This window comes from Leguminivora glycinivorella, chromosome 26 (genome assembly GCF_023078275.1).
Source record: "Leguminivora glycinivorella isolate SPB_JAAS2020 chromosome 26, LegGlyc_1.1, whole genome shotgun sequence".
NCBI classification, from domain to species: domain Eukaryota; kingdom Metazoa; phylum Arthropoda; class Insecta; order Lepidoptera; family Tortricidae; genus Leguminivora; species Leguminivora glycinivorella.
The window spans coordinates 1,081,726-1,098,711 of NC_062996.1; the positions used below are offsets into that span (position 1 = coordinate 1,081,726).

The window sequence follows — 16,986 nt, forward strand, 5'->3', positions numbered from 1 at the left end:
TTTGTGTGATGAGCACAGATATTTGTTCCTGAGTCATGGATGTTTTCTATGTATATAAGTATGTATTTATCTATTTAAGTATGTATATCGTACATAGTACAAGCTTTGCTTAGTTTGGGTCTGAGTTGATCTGTGTAAGGTGTCCCCAATATTTATTTATTTATAGTCTGGGTAAGCCGTATGTAATAAGTTTGTCAAAGACATGCATTGTTGTTGACAAAGTTAAGATTACACCACTTATGCTTATGGTGCCGTAACTTTGCAGCACTAAAGGTTTATTTATGCTATAGGAAGCAAACGAGCAGGCAGGTCGCCTGATGGTAAGCAAACACCCGAAACAAAGAAGGGTAGGAAGTGCGTTGGCGGCCTTTAAGATGGGTGTACGCCTCTACGGATATGCCGCAGACGACAGTTCATTCCACAGTTTTAAGAAGTCTATTGAAATTCCCCCACAAAAAAATTGCCAAACTTTAAATTCGGTGACAGACCGTTTGGTGCATCAACTACGTGTAAAACGAAGAATTGAGTCTCAAATTCCCATACACAATGACCCACTTGCATTGCCCCCGAGTACAACCACTGTCTTGTCCCAAACACGACGTCGTTCCGCGAATCTGCAAGCGCGACGTCATTTCAAAAGAAAGCCCTCTGCGGTCACTGACCTCAGGTACTGCAATATAAACCGTGGTACTAACACATAAGGTCTACCGGTTATGAGCTGTAGTAATAGTGTTGGTAAGAAGTGTAGAACTCGAGTCTTTTGCACTTAAATCTGAGGCAAAATAGTGTTTTTCGCTAAATATTTTTCAAACGCAGAGCGCTACTAAAAGAATCCAGCTCAGAGACTATTCAATGATCTACTCACTAGTAGTCGTAATGATGATAAACGTTACTGTAGGTATGTGTTCTTTAACCATTAAGTACATAAGGTCTTAAAACTATTTAACCCTTTATAGGTCACTGGTGTCAAAAAAGACCATCATCCTCCTTGCGTTATCCCGGCATTTGCCACGGCTCATGGGAGCCTGGGGTCCGCTTTGACAACTAATCCCAAAATTTGGCGTAGGCACTAGTTTTACAAAAGCGACTAACATCTGACCTTCCAATCTAATTAGGCCTTATTGGAATTAGTCCGGTTTTCTCACGATGTTTTCCTGCACCGAAAAGCGACTGGCAAATATCAAATGACATTTCGCACATAAGTTCTGAAAAACTCATTGGTACGAGCCGGGGTTCGAACCCGCGACCTCCGGATTGAAAGTCCCAGCGCTTCAAAAAAGATCATCGTGTAAAATTATCTTTTGGTATTTTTTTTGCAGAATTTTTAGGGCTTAGTTGGCCATCTAGTTGGATGAGGTTTGAATTCACGATAATTTTTGAGTTGTGTTATGCCCGTTAAAGGGTTAAATGTTTTTTTTTAAAAAAGTGAAAGGCTGAAGTTTCTGCAACAGACTTGGGTCTCGTAAACCATTTGAACATTTATTTCCATTTTAGTCGCACACCTGCATTGCATTGTAAGCGTTTGAAAAATCATTTTCTAACAAGTTGAAAAGAACTCGAGTTTCGAATTATACTCGATTGGAGTCTTTGAGTACTCAAACACGAGTCTTGCCCAACACTAGTTGTGAGTATAGTCGACCATTGATAAACATAATTGGTATAATAAGGCTAATTTTCGAGAGGCCTCGATGACTCAGGCTTATGTTATGTGTTGATTTATTTTGGTGTTATGGGCATACATACATACAATCATACATACAATCACGCCTGTATCCCATAAAGGGGTAGGCAGAACACATGAAACTACTAAAGCTTCAGTGCCACTCTTGGCAAATAAGGGGTTGAAAGGAAACGAAACTGTGACATTGCAGTGACAGGTTGCCAGCCTCTCGCCTACGCCACAATTTAACCCATATCCCATAGTCGCCTTCTACGACACCCACGGGAAGAAAGGGGGTGGTGTTATGGGCATGGTGGTTAAAAACTCTTGATAAAAGAACCCGGTAGCTTGAAGATTCATTTTTTAATGTCGTTTAAAGTGGATTTTATTAATGTTATAAGTTATAACTTTATGTAAAAGCATTTAGTAAGATTGTAAGGTAGCGTTCCAACTTAAGCGTCGCGTGTCTCGGGGCGCGCAACGGACGTCTCCGCCACGCCGCCTGAATGTAATTCAAAAAACGTCTCCTCAGTACATTTTGTATAGGAAGGACGTAAGACGCGCCCCCGTGGCGCGGGGCGCGCCACGCCGCCTGAATGTAATTCAAAAAAACGTCTTCTCAGTACATTTTGTATAGGAAGGACGTAAGACGCGCCCCCACCCCAAGTGGCGCGGCGCGCAACACGCCGCTGCCACCTGGGGAACGTATTACATCCAAAATGTATACAAAATGTACTGAGGAGACGTTTTTTGAATTGCATTCAGGCGGCGTGGCGCGGACGTCCGTTCCGCACCTCAGGACATGCGTCTCTTAGATGTGGCCGGTCCCTAAGTGGTTACTACACTAGCGATATATTAGAAAGATCTCATCACGTTCATACGTTGATTTTTCACATACTAAATGTGTCTGATGTCTTCTTCTTTATCAATGACATAAGGACGGATAGATCGCGGCGACATACTGCTGTGCTAACCCTGCAGATGGTGCTTTTTTATCGCACATCGCACTAGTGCGAGAAGTAGGTCATTTTTGTCAGGTCGAAACTTCGGAGGGCCATCTGTACGGAAAAACATCGTAGGAAAAGGAAATTCGTAATTCGTGCCGATTTAAAACACTCTTCCGTTTCGAGCTTCCTCTTTTCCGCACTTGTATAAATCTTGTATTGTAATGTAGGTAATAAAGTCGCTAGTCTGTCGGTGTTTTACAGGTTGCACTTCGGGGAGTGTGCTCAAGAGCTACACGAGCTTATTCCACCGTCCCCATTCTACCATCGGACTCTTAGACGCACGGCCGGTCTCCATCCTTACTTGGTGGATATTCCACGAATCCGCACGAAGCGCTTTGCTTCTTCTTTTCTTATGCGCACTGCCAAGGAATGGAATTCCTTGCCGGCGGCTATATTTCCAAGCTCGTATAACCCGGCAACCTTCAAATCAAGAGTGAACAGGCATCTTCTGGGCGAGCTCACTCCATCGTAGGCCACGTCTTTGCCTTTGGCTAGTCTGTGGTCAAGAGTAAGCCCATTTATAAAAAAAAAAAACCGTTTGTCAACGCCGCGGGAAAAAACCCAAAACTGCACGCCACACAGGTCAAAGCATACCCAGTAATTATAGTTTGTCGCCGCTAGGTCTAGACTCTCTGGCGATTATTTCGTACTAGCTTTTGCCCGTGGCTTAGATCGCGTTAAATTCGGAATGCTCCATACAAACTTCCACCCCCATTTAAGGAAAGTGGGGGGTTAGAAAGAGATAGAAAGTAGCCTATGTCACTCTCCATCCCTTCAATTATTCCACTTAAAAAAGCACGTCAATGTTTCGCTCCGTTTTGCCGTGAACGACGGACAAACAAACAGAAACACACTTTTTCATCCATACTAATATTATAAATGGGAAAGAATGTGTGTCTATTTGTTTGTTCGTCAAAACGGAGCGATGAATTGACGCGATTAAATGGAGATAGTTGAAGGGATGGAGAGTGATATAGGCTACTTTTTGTCTCTTTCTAACGCGAGCGAAGCCGCGGGCAAAAGCTAGTTTATAATATTAGTACGGATTGGGGTTTATGACCTTGCAGGTTTCATGTATTCTTGGTATTGCTTGCCGCAAGCCATTATAATGGATGGGGTAAAAAGCAATTTATTTGCATGATTGCATGTAAAACTCTAATGGTATTTTATTTTTGCAGATATCAATCAAATGCTGAAATATAAAGATATAAACTAAAGCTTGAAGCAATTTTATGTTATGGTAAGGAGGATCGAGTATTATAGAGAGTTACTGTCGAAGTAAAATGTATAATCACAGTGCATATGTGTTAAAATATCAAATATTAATATTTCCCCAAAGGTGTAACGCCATCTAGGCCACCAAACCTTTTTCTCTAGGGCTTTGAGGTACGTTTTTTCTTAGACTCTATCCGTCTATACGGAGTTACATAATTATGTCTTTGGTTATGGAATATTAACTTTGAAGGATTTTACAAAAACGCCAATGTCTCTGTAACTAGAAACTACCATAAGGGCCCTTTTCTTATGGACGATCACCTATTTACAAGTATTGTTCAGTACAAAATCTTTGAAAACGGGGCACTTGGTGTACAAAAGCATTTCGTACATGGTATCCCAATTCGATTGATCTCAAGAAGATATAACACTTTAAGTTCTCGCGCTTTGTACACATATTTATGTATGTATGTATGTATGTATAAGCTTAATTGTACATAAAGGAAACAAAAGAGACATAGTTACAGAGTCAGTAATATACAGGTCACGTTAAAGTCACACACAGGTCGAACGCGATTAATTAACATTATTTTTACCTTTTTTCCCAACGTTTCAGCCAGGTTGCACTGGCCGTGGTCGCGTCGCGGAAGACTGACGTCCCAGCAAAAGAAAGAAGAAAGAAAGAAAGAAGATAGTACGTACGTGTTCAGAAATAAACCGGACCGCCCATTATTACGGCTCATTTACATCTGAATGGGACCTAGTGTAACCTAGGCCTAGGGCCGGCCGCCCCCGCGGGTCAACGACCCGTGACTCACGGTGCGTAGGTTCGATGCTAGACCTGTTCAAGTGTGAATCGAAGATTGGCTTTTGTTTGATTATGGTGGAATCGAAGATGTTTTATTTTGTTTGTAAATACTTATAAATAAAAAAAATTACTTCCTCGCTGACAGGTAAGGCGCTGAGCGAAATATTGGCTAGCCCTCTGGTCACCAGACGCTTCCATGAGGCGCTTGGACAGTTCCTGATAAAGGCGACGCGCAATTTTGTTTCGATAGACATTTTAAGCCAGGTTTAGCCAGCGTTCCCACTTAAGCGTCGCGTGTCTCGGGGCGCGCAACGGACGTCCGCGCCACGCCACCTGAGTGTAATTCAAAAAACGTCTCCTCAGTACATTTTGTATAGGAAGGACGTAAGACGCGCCGCCACGCCACCTGGGGCGCGTCTTACGTCCTTTCTATACAAAATGTACTGAGGAGACGTCCCGCGCGCCCCGAGACACGCGACGCTCTGATGTGGCCGGTCCCTTAGATGTAGTATGAAGAAAATAATTCTAATCAAATTCCGCAACAAGGCGCGTGGTCATATCTACCTGATATTTATATAAACCAAAGACATATGTAACTCCGTATAGACAGACAGTCTAAGAAAAAATCTTACCTCAAAACCATACAAAAAAAGGTACGGTGTCGGTGACCTAGATGGCGACACACCTTTGGGGAACGCTCGGCTAGATGGCTCTAATATTAATATTTGACATTTTAACACATATCAAGCTAAGAATATTGGCTAAATTGTCAAAACTGAGGTTCAAAAGTTTTAAGTTTGTGTCGAGAGATGGCAGTCTATGCACTCTGATTACACAATTTACTTTGACAGTAACTCTCTATAATACTCGATCCTCTTTGTATAAACTAACATCTGGTAGTTTCATATTGTTTACATCATGTCCATTGACACTTCTGGGGCATCAGTCTTCCGTGACCACGGCCAACCAATGACCGAAACATCGGAAAAAAAAACATATTTCATCGCTTTCGAGGTTTACAAGTGACTTTAAATATGTGTACAAAATGTCTTTTAATATGTGTCCGTTAACTGTGCTACTGGCCCTAAGTTGGCATAACTCTATAAGTTGGTATAACATAACTCTAGGCCTTCCCGTAACTTACCAACGATTTAAATCACATTGTGCAAGACTGCAAGCTTTATGAGTTTATGACAGTTTACAAAAACCTTGCACAATGTGCGAAATATCGCCATCATACATACATCTTCACATCGGCTTCGAGAGGGAGCCATATACCACGGAATTGGCTGCGTTACAATACTTACAATAAAAAAAAACAGTAAAGTTATCATCAGGTTTGTCATTTGAACACTAAACGTTCCAGTGCACAGGTGGGTTCCGGATGCGGCGTTCCGCAGGACGCGTCCAATTGGGGCCGGCGGAACTCGCAAGATGGCGGGTAACGTTCCTAATTCAAAATTCGAACTTCGATTGCGATTTGAATTTGGAATTGAGGTATTTGAATTAGAGATGCGGAAGTGAGCGGACGTGTATTTGAAAGACATTATTTTGGCGAACAGTGTTGCTGAAAATGGATAACGACACGGGAAACGTACGGACTCTAAACTTTACTTAGCTTAGTGGAAAGAAAATAATGCATATTTAATATGTTTCAAAGTCACAAAAAATACTCGGAGTGACTGTCACATCGACAGCCAGAATAATACAATTAAAAAAATGCTATGACCTATGAGTCAAGATAACCACGGAGTCGGAGCTCCATGAGTCAAACCGAGGATCCGGCAGACCTCACCGGCGATAGAGGGATAACTAGGAGTCCTTTTTGACAGACTGGCCAGTTATAGCTCAGGATCAAGAAGAATGGAAGAAGGGGGAGGGCCTTTGCCCAGCAGTGGGACACATTGGGATCATAATAAATCCATACTAATATTATAAATGGGAAAGTGTGTGTGTCTGTTTGTTTGTCCATGTTTCACGGCAAAACGGAACGACGGAGTGACGTGATTTTTTAAGTGAAGATAGTCGAAGGGATGGATAGTGACATAGGCTACTTTTTGTCTCTTTCTAACGCGAGCGAAGCCGCGGGAAGAAGCTAGTAATAAATAAATATAAACCTAAACTCTGCTATGACTGCTATGAGTCTATGACCTCTACCTAATAATAAACTCAACCTGTGATCTTACAGAAGATAGCATAACTTATCAAATCTTTTTAATTCTAATTCATAATACAATAACGTTTACATAATAGCGTGTTATAGCGGTATAGTTGTCGTTAGTTAAACAATGAGTTCTCACACATGGTATAATTAGTTTAAACTCTGTTTTTATTATTATAATTATAAATGGGCTTACTCTTGGCCACAGACTAGCCAAAGGCAAAGACGTGGCCTACGATGGAGTGAGCTCGCCCAGAAGATGCCTGTTCACTCTTGATTTGAAGGTTGCCTGGTTAGGTTATAGAGCTCGGAAATATAGCCGCCGGCAAGGAATTCCAGCTACGTTGATAATATTTTATACATACATACATACATACAATCACGCCTGTTTCCCAGAGGGGTAGGCAGAGATCACGGATTTCCATTTACTACGATCCTGACAAACCACTTTCGCTTCACACACTTTCATAACATTTCTCATACACGCTCGTCGGTTTCGAGTACTTCTGACCTGGCCTCTTTGCAATATTTCCCCGATTTGATCAAGAAAAGTTCGCCTAGGTCTTCCTCTACCAACTGACCCTTCCACTCCTTTTTCATATACTTTCTTCGTTAATCTCCTCTCATCCATCCTCTCTACATGCCCAAACCACCTTAACATACCCATCTCAATCTTTGTCACCACATCTACATCCACTCCACACTTCTCTCTTATCACGCTATTTCTGATCCTATCACTCAACTTTACACCAGCCATGCTTCTTAACGCTCTCATTTCTACGGCATAATAATAATAATAATATTTTATTTTATTTTAAAACATGTTTCTATGACATTATAGACTTTGACGACCGGTCTGGCCTAGCGGGTAGTCACTACACTACCCGCTAGGCTCCCTGCTTGCTAAGCCGCGGTCCCGGGTTCGAATCCCGGTAAAGGCATTTATTTGTGTGATGAGCACAGATATTTGTTCCTGAGTCATGGATGTTTTCTATGTATATAAGTATTTGTATATTATGTATATCGTTGTCTGAGTACCTGCAACATAAGCCATCTTGAGCTTACCGTGGGACTCAGTCAATCTGTGTAAGACAGTCCTATGATATTTATTTATTATTTATTTATAGATAAATAGTGGATTAGTTATATTTTGAGAGGAAAAAATATGGTGCGCGTATTTAGACGTTTTTTTAGGATTCCGTACCTCAAAAAGGGGAAACGGAACCCTTATAGGATCACTCGGTGTCGTGCGCTTGTCTGTCCGTCTGTCACAGCCAATTTTCTCCAAAACGACTGAACCGATTAACTTGAAATTTGGCACGACATATTTTCTATATAAAACTTGTGACACAGTATAATAAAGAGTACTATCGTACAGTATGGCCACTCCCACTCCCCGCTGAAAATGCCGCCCACCCCCTCTCGGTTACCTCACAGTTACCGCCTGTCATATCTCACTCATACAAGCATGGCACGCGTTCACCTACACGAGCTTAGAACGTGTGCTAGGAACGCGCCTCTTTCATATATTTGATCACCAGTGTGTCCGAGATGTGCTTGTGATCAAAATTTAGCTAGTCAAATCTCTCGGCTGTACGGGCTGTACCAGTGTTTTGAAGTTAAACTAGACATCTTTTGGGTAAACACTAAACATGCTTCATCCTAGACTGCATCGATACTTTCCAACAGGTGAGATTGTAGTCAAATGCTTTACCTGTTTCCAATAAAAAAAATACCCTGTAAAGGACGACAGGGTTGGTTATGCAAAAATGGAACTAAACGAAATATTTCGTGATTTAAAGAATGTAAAAATTGTAATTGGAAGAGCGTACAAACTTACCCTGTAGCTTTTCTCTGTTGTCACTCCAACGGATGTCTTCTTGGCACCATGCACAACCTGAAAAAGAAAAATATAATATTTTTAATTCGATGTAATTATTATACCTTAAATTATTATACTGGGTGTAATAAAAAAAAATAAAGGGAAGGATAAAAGTGGCCCTGTGGCCTATTTGTAAAATAAAAAAATGATTGGCAAATGGCAACCCTTTATTATAATTTATTTAAGGCAAGAACCTCTTGTGTAATGTAATGTTTGAGCATAAGTATGACATAAATCCAAATACTGGATATAAACATTACTAGCAGTAACTACATCAAACCACATGCTAACTAAATACGAATGAGATCACTCACAAAACCTAAACCCGTTGCTAAGTGTACATAATACGCGACCATATCGTGTCAAACGAAAATAAACCCAATCATTACGTGATACAGTCTCATTTAAATTGTTTCATTATACTATGTTACTGGTTCGTAGTTCGTACGGAAGTGTGATCTATGTGTGTGTGGATTAAGGTTCAAAGAGTGGTGTTGTGTGTGTGGAGATGTGTTATAAACTGAAATAGCTGGCAAGGTCGTCAATGGGCGTAGGCTAGTTACATGTGGCGAATTGGGCGGGTTAGGGTTAGGTCACTATACGGTTCAAATGAGCAAGGCCCTTCATGAGAGTTTACATTTATTTCCGCTAGTAATTTCTCGAAGTTTATTTCGGGAGAAATAATCTCATCCCGTTGCGTCGAGGCTAATTATTTCAAATCTTGCAGCAATGTTGTGGTTTCTACTGTAGCAACAGGAACGAGCAATACAAAATATGCCGCTTTCAAACTTATTCAATGTACCGTAATCTAGGACCCTGCACCAACTTGATCTTTAGGTTTAGGTCATGGTAAGAGAATGTCACCAGCATTAAGTTCGCCATCTGTGCTCTTTTATGTATTGTGCTATAAAGCTTAAATAAATAAACTAAAACTCTTTCGGATCAGACACTACGCAATGCATTGTCATCATATTTGTACATTCACGGACTATAATTGTGAGTGTGCACGGGAACACGTCCCACTTTGTCGATTGCTATAAAACCGCTTTGTCAGTTTATTCATATAAAGATACATGTAAATCTCGCCTTAATGGTAACCGACAAAGTGGGACGTTTTACTAAACACACTCACAATTGTTGAGCCATTTAGAGGCCACAATAGTTCAGTTATTTCATAATTGAGCTAGGACGAATCCAGTGTAAAATGGGCTAGAAGTGGATCAACAATTAAAGTATTCCACCGTTCCCATTTTACCATCGGACTCTTAGCGGCCGGTTTCCATCCTTTATTGGTAGATATTCCGCGAATTCAAGCGAAGCTTCTTCTTTTTTTATGCGAACTGCCAAGGAGTGGAATTCCTTGCCGGCGGCTACATTTCCGAGCTCATATAACCCGGCAACCTTCATAACAAGGGTGAACAGGCATCTTCTGGGCGAGCTCACTCCATCGTAGGCCACGTGGCCTTTGGCTAGTCTGTGGTCAAGAGTAAGCCCATGAATAAATTAAAAAAAAGTCCGTGACCGTACAAGACGAGTATTACACTCAATTTCTCACCAAGGATACGAGAGAAGTTTAACCCATCGCAGTCAATAAAAGCTATTAATACATCGCTATATTTGTATAGCATAGTTGACAATAGTTCTGGAAATGGCAGCCGGCGCCATTAAGTTTATATTTAGAATTTAGAACCGATTGGATTGGATCGTTTATGCCGATGTCTTTGGGTGGTCGGGAAATAAATAACTAAGATAGGTTTTATTACTGTTCAATTTAAAATAGTGCCTAGTACGCGTCGCTTCTTATGAGGAGCTGTCCAAGCGCCTAATAGATGTATCTGGCGCCGTAGACGAATGGCATTTCTGCGACGCGAAACAAAAACGAAATGCCGCGAAAGGGAGTCTGGCTCTGTCGCGCCAATACGCAAGAGCGATAGAGACAGATATCTACGAGCGTTTCGTTTCGTGAGCGTTTGTGCCATTCGGCTACGTACCCTGGTGGCCAGAGGGCTGGCCAACATTTCGCTCAAGCCAGCCTTCTAAGCACCTTACCTAACGGTGAGGACTTAGGTCGATTTTTTATTTGTTACTTTTTAGTATAAAGCCTGTTACTTGTTGAATGTTTGCATAGAACATTTGAATATGGCGATTAATAAAAACTATTTAAAAATATGCCCAAAATATCTATCTATCTCCGTTGCGGTCTAATACTAAAAGTTCTATAACAGTAGAGGTAGTAAACTAAAGAGCTGACGTAGATTTCTGCCGTCCTATTTTTTTAACCCCCGACCCGACGCAAAAACGAAGGAGGGGGGGGTGAAGTTTGACGTGTCTGTCTGTGTGTGTGTCTGTCTGTGGCATCGTAGCTCCCGAACGGATGAACCGATTTAGATTTAGTTTTTTTTTTTTTTTGTTTGAAAGCTGAGTTCGTTGGGAGGGATCTTATTCAGAATTAATTAATGGTTTTAAAAAAACACTTCATAAATTTCGCTATTATATTGTGAACTTGATCTATTTAGCTATACAATTAAAGGTCATCTATCGACTCTAGATTGTCAATCTGCATGCTCTGATAGCTTCCATACAATGGTCACTACAAATTATACCTATATATAGACCGTTTCATTCACGAGGGCGCATGTTTTGGTACATATAGTAAAGCTATTAAAGGCCAGATTTGACAAATCTGCGCGACATCGCGAATGACATTATCTACGCGGATGTAGCAAGGACGACCATTTGTGACACGAGTTTAGGTGTCATCATTTCTATTTTAGAATCATCATCATCATTATCAGCCTATCCTCGTCCACTGCTGGACATAGGCCTCTCCTAATGGACGCCACTGCTCCCGATCTTCAGCTAATCTCATCCAGCCAATACCAGCCAACTTGCGGATGTCGTCACTCCATCTTGTCACAGGGCGTCCTGCACCACGTTTACCGAGTCGCGGTCTCCACTCAAGAACCTTTCGGCTCCACCGACCGTCTGTCCTGCGACTAACGTGACCAGCCCACTGCCACTTCAATTTGCTAATCCGGTGAGCTATGTCGGTAATTTTAGAATGATTTTACGAATGACCTAGGTCAGAGGCTGTAATGAGAATTACTTCGTTCATTTGATTGTGTAGTTATTTGCCTATATAGTAAGTCTGTATACTGCGAAAGAGCGGTACCTTAACGAAATTTCTATTTCCGCTGTAAGCTCTCAAAATGTTAAATGAAGCTTTTTAAAACAATTTTCAAATTGGAAATATAATTGCTTTTTTATGGTATAGGCAAGCAAACGTGCAGACGAGCCGACTGGAAAGACAAGTCATCGCCAGCTATGGACATAAGCAACATCAGGGGAGCCACTTATGCGTTGCCGATCTTTGAGAACCCTAAATACCTGTTTCTTGAAGGACCCCATGTCATAGCGCAAGGGAAACACCTCAGAAGATAGCTCATTCCACAACTTGCACGTTTTGAGCGAAAAAGAGCGAGACGCAAACGACGGGGTGTTATAAGTTTGACGTGTCTGTCTGTGTGTGTGTGTGTGTCTGTCTGTCTGTGGCAGCTCCCGAACGGAAAGCTGAGTTAGTCAGGAATGTTCTTAGCCATGTTTCATGAAAATAGGTCCATAGGGTAGGTAAATTTGAATTTTGTGGTTAAGTTATTTACTAATCTGATTGAAACAGAGATAGACGTAAGACAGTTTTGATTAATATTAATACTAGGTGTACTACGGCGTGATGTCATGCTTGACAGACGATGGTACATTTGATAAATATTGATATCATAATGTTTGATCTAGAACAGGCGGAACCATAACATAGTAATGCTTGGATGCGTGACTGTTTTAACACGTGTGTGATATTAAAAGAAAAAGAATTCTTACAAAAATGTCTAAGGGCTAATGATGTGCGGAAATTTTCCAAAAAAATCTTAAATTTCTTGAAAAATTCACGAAACTTTCACGAAAAATAAAGGGAATTTAAATTTATGAAATAGAAAGTTTCCATCCATACAGTTGTCCATACAAAGTATGGAAAGTTTCCGAAGTTTTCCTATGTGAAAATTTCAGAATTTTGGAAAGTTTCCGTCGGCACATCGGTACTAAAGGGCCCATTTAGATGGTACGAGAACTCGCATACGAGTTTGAATACATTGCGGTATTTGATGGCTGTGGAAAATTGTATGTAACCTCAACAGCCCGCAATGTACCTAAAATCGCTTGCGAGTTAGTACAACGTTTAAATCAGGCCTAATGCTACTACTAGAGAAAGATATTATTTTGAATGAAAATTTCATTCAAAATATATGTATAATATGATCTGTCCCGGCTTCTCATACATTTATAGACTTTCTTTTTGAATCACTCTATTAAAATTACCGCATCAAAATCCGTTGAGTAGTTTTTAAGATTTAAGCACACATAGGGGTCACAGACAGACAGCGGGAACTGCAGGATGCGATGTTGTTTTATACTATGTTAGTGTTTTTACTGTTTTTAACTGTGACTGTGAACTTTCCCGATGAAGGGTTTTTCGCACAAAAAAATTGGAAAAGGGTTTTTTTTATTATTATAAATGGAAGCTCAAATTTAAAAACAGACGGCTCATTTGGAGCCGGCATAGGTCCACAGACTAGCCAAAGGCAAAGACGTGACCTACGATGGAGTGAGCTCGCCCAGAAGATGCACAGATTCACTCTTGATTTGAAGGTAGCCGGGTTATATGAGCTCGGAAATATAGCCGCCGGCAAGGAATTCCACTCCTTGGCAGTGCGCATAAGAAATTCGCGGAATATCTACCAAATAATATTATTGGGAACGGGAACGGGCACATCACTAATCGTGAATAAGACTTTATTTAAATATGTCTCACGAAATCTAATCTAGGGTGAACAGGCATCTACTGGCCCTTCTGGGCAAGCTCACTCCATCGTAGGCCACGTACTTGCCTTTGGCTAATCTGTGGCCAAGAGTAAGCCCATTTATAATAATAATAATAACAAAGTTGAACGTCTATATTTAATTTTCGTTCTTAAACAAATGATAAATAACAGAAGCAGGTAATGCTTATTCATATCAGACAAAGGCAAATTTATCAAGCCGATAGTAAAGGTCATTGACCGACGGCGGAGCCACTGTCAAAATATAACGCAATGATTAACACTCATTTACATATTTAGGGTCCTTGAATTCCTTGATACAATGTATACACTGTCTAAGAAACACACAAAAAGAATATACTTACAACAGAGAGGATCGAGTATATAGTGAACTAGCTTTAGACCGCGGCTTCGCTCGCGTTAAATTCGAAACTTACGACAAAACCTCCACCCCCCTATCTTAGGGGAGTGGGGAGTTAGAAAGAGACAAAAAGTAGCCTATGTCACTCTCCATCTCTTCAACTATCTCCACATAAAAAATCACATCAATTCGTCGCTCCGTTTTGTCGTGAAAGACGGACAAACAAACAGACACACACACTTTCCCATTTATAATATTAGTATGGATTGTTGTCAAATTAAAATATGGAGTCACTGGAGTCAGTGCCTAGACTGCCATCTCGTGACGTGACACAGGAATTCACAGGATTAAAACTTGTGAACCTCGGTTTTGAAAATTTGGCCCATATTAAATAACTTGATATGATATGTGTGAACATTATCAAATATTAATATTAGCGCCATCTAGCCGAGAATCAAGCGTGTAGCACCATCTAAGCGACCACAATATTTCGTTTTTCCTGTGTTATTGATTGTAATAAAATAAACTAATAAAAGAAAAATGTTGAACAGTTTTTATCCAAGTTTTATCTTGTTTATGAGACCGCCGTATCATGTATTTTGCATTAATTAGTGATTATTTTATATTATGAGATAAAATGTGCTTTGATACAAATTAAATGGTACATAATGGGAATTTATTGAATAAAACAATAATTTAGTTTATAAATGATTGCATTATCGATTAAGATCAGTCAATGAGGAGGCACACTGACATTTTATGCCGTCAGGCGGCGCCTGTGCAAGTGCCTAGGCAAGTAGGCATATCACTGTCATCAAAGACATATACAACTCCGTATGTACAGATAAAGTCTAAGAAAAAAACATACCTCAGTACCATACAGAAAAACCGGCCAAGAGCGTGTCGGGCCACGCTCAGTGTAGGCAGGGATCGGATACCGGTATTTTTTTCGGAACGGTTCCGTACGTTGACCCGAGAACTTTACTTTAGCGTTTCTGGTTCCATTAACCGGTATTCTTTTTCGTTCAGTGAACGAACGTTTATGAGTGAGAACTGTTCCGAAGAACAGAATTAAATGATACGTTCTTTAAAGAACAGTTCGCGGGAACGGAATTAAATGATACGTTCTTTAAAGAACAGTTCGCAGGAACGAAATTATTTCGGTTTTTCTATTTCCAAGAATTTGAACGAACAGTGCAAGCGGTGTCGGCCACGGCCATCACTTTAGTAACTTTAGTTTGATTTGAGACTAGCGGTGAGTAAACGTGGCGTCGAACGAAACAAATACGTCGAAAACATTCTGCACCACAACCACAATGAAGTAAGTTTTTTTCTTTTAACTTAGTGCTTTCAATTTTACCGATTTTAAAATTTAAGTAATGTCACGACGCTTAAGTATTTATTTACAGGCAATCGTACAGTCCAAGGTCAAATAAGGACGGGACGCCGCTATTAGCAAGAGCGAGCGTCCTTATTTGACCTTGGTACGGTCATCTCAGGTGTGTGTGTGTGTGTGTGTGTGTGTGTGTGTGTGTGTGTGTGTGTGTGTGTGTGTGTGTGTGTGTGTGTGTGCGTGTGCGTGTGCGTGTGCGTGTGCGTGTGTACAATATACACTACTTTCCCATTAATTGTGTCGTTGGTACTGTAGATAGTCAATTACCATAGAAATTACATCAGCTACTATCAACAATGGACCTTTAGGGTCAGTTGCACCAAACCGTCTGTCACCGTTAAAGCATTCGTTAAATTTTATTGTATGGACAGTTCCATAGGCGTCTGCTGCGTGACGATGATGTGTGTGTCAAATGTGGTTGATGCAACGGGCCCTTAGTCTAAAAACGTCACAATGAAAGATGTGAAATGTGCAATTAGTCACAAAAATAAATTGTTTTTAGTATTCAACACTCCCGTGTCCCAGAACTCGAAGAATCCCAATTCATCCAATGTTCTTATACTGCTGCGAGTGAAAGGGGCACTAATGATGATATTTATGACTTGATCGATGCACAGAATGAGCCACTAAGTAAGTACTTACCTATACTAAACCTTCATAAACCTAAATACTGAAACTCTGCCCGGTGGTTCGGTGTTAGGGCTTGCAATTATCCGTCCAATTCGAAATCCGGATGATTCGACTCGATATTTGAAAATCCGGATATTCGGATAAAATGGATATTTCGAATATTTTTTATTTTATTTAATAAATCTCATAATTAGTAACATAATTATGTACTACGATACGAAAAACACGTCGTAGGAAATTGTTATTTTATAATCAGGCTTGAGCTGTTGTTCGTAACCTTAATGTTAGGTTAGGTTACTTAGTTATTTCATTCTTGCCTTTTTTAGGGTTCCGTAGTCAACTAGGAACCCTTATAGCTTCGCCATGTCTGTTTGTCCGTCCGTCCGTCCGTCCGTCCGTCCGTCCGTCCGTCCGTCCGTCCGTCCGTCCGCGGATAATCTCAGTAACCGTAAGCACTAGAAAGCTGAAATTTGGTAGCAATATGTATATCAATCACGCCAACAAAGTGCAAAAATAAAAAATGGAAAAAAATGTTTTATTAGGGTACCACCCCTACATGTAAAGTGGGGGCAGATTTTTTTTTTCATTCCAACCCCAACGTGTGATACATCGTTGGATAGGTATTTAAAAATGAATAAGGGTTTACTTAGATCGTTTTTTGATAATATTAATATTTTCGGAAATAATCGCTCTTAAAGGAAAAAAAAGTGCGTCCCCCCCCCCTCTAACTTTTGAACCATATATTTAAAAAATATGAAAAAAATCACAAAAGTAGATAAATACTTAGGTAGTTTATAAAGACTTTCTAGGAAAATTGTTTTGAACTTGATAGGTTCAGTAGTTTTTGAGAAAAATACGGAAAACTACGGAACCCTACACTGAGCGTGGCCCGACACGCTCTTGGCCGGTTTTTATGAAATGACTTCAGTTGCCCATAAGATATATGATTTTATTTTTATGTAATTTTGACTAATATTTGATATTAATGAATTTTAATG

The 16,986-nt window shown here is 40.4% G+C and overlaps 1 protein-coding gene across 6 annotated transcripts in view; it reads right to left on the reverse strand.

Annotated features, from left to right (window-relative positions):
* The window catches only part of LOC125240053 (protein hu-li tai shao), a 132,919-nt gene that overhangs the window by 96,369 nt on the left and 19,564 nt on the right, over window positions 1–16,986 (reverse strand). For all 6 annotated transcript variants that reach the window (XM_048147888.1, XM_048147887.1, XM_048147885.1 and 3 more), the window contains exon 2: window positions 8,692–8,748. The gene's annotated coding sequence lies outside the window, so the exon portion shown is untranslated. The remainder of the gene's footprint in view (window positions 1–8,691; window positions 8,749–16,986) is intronic.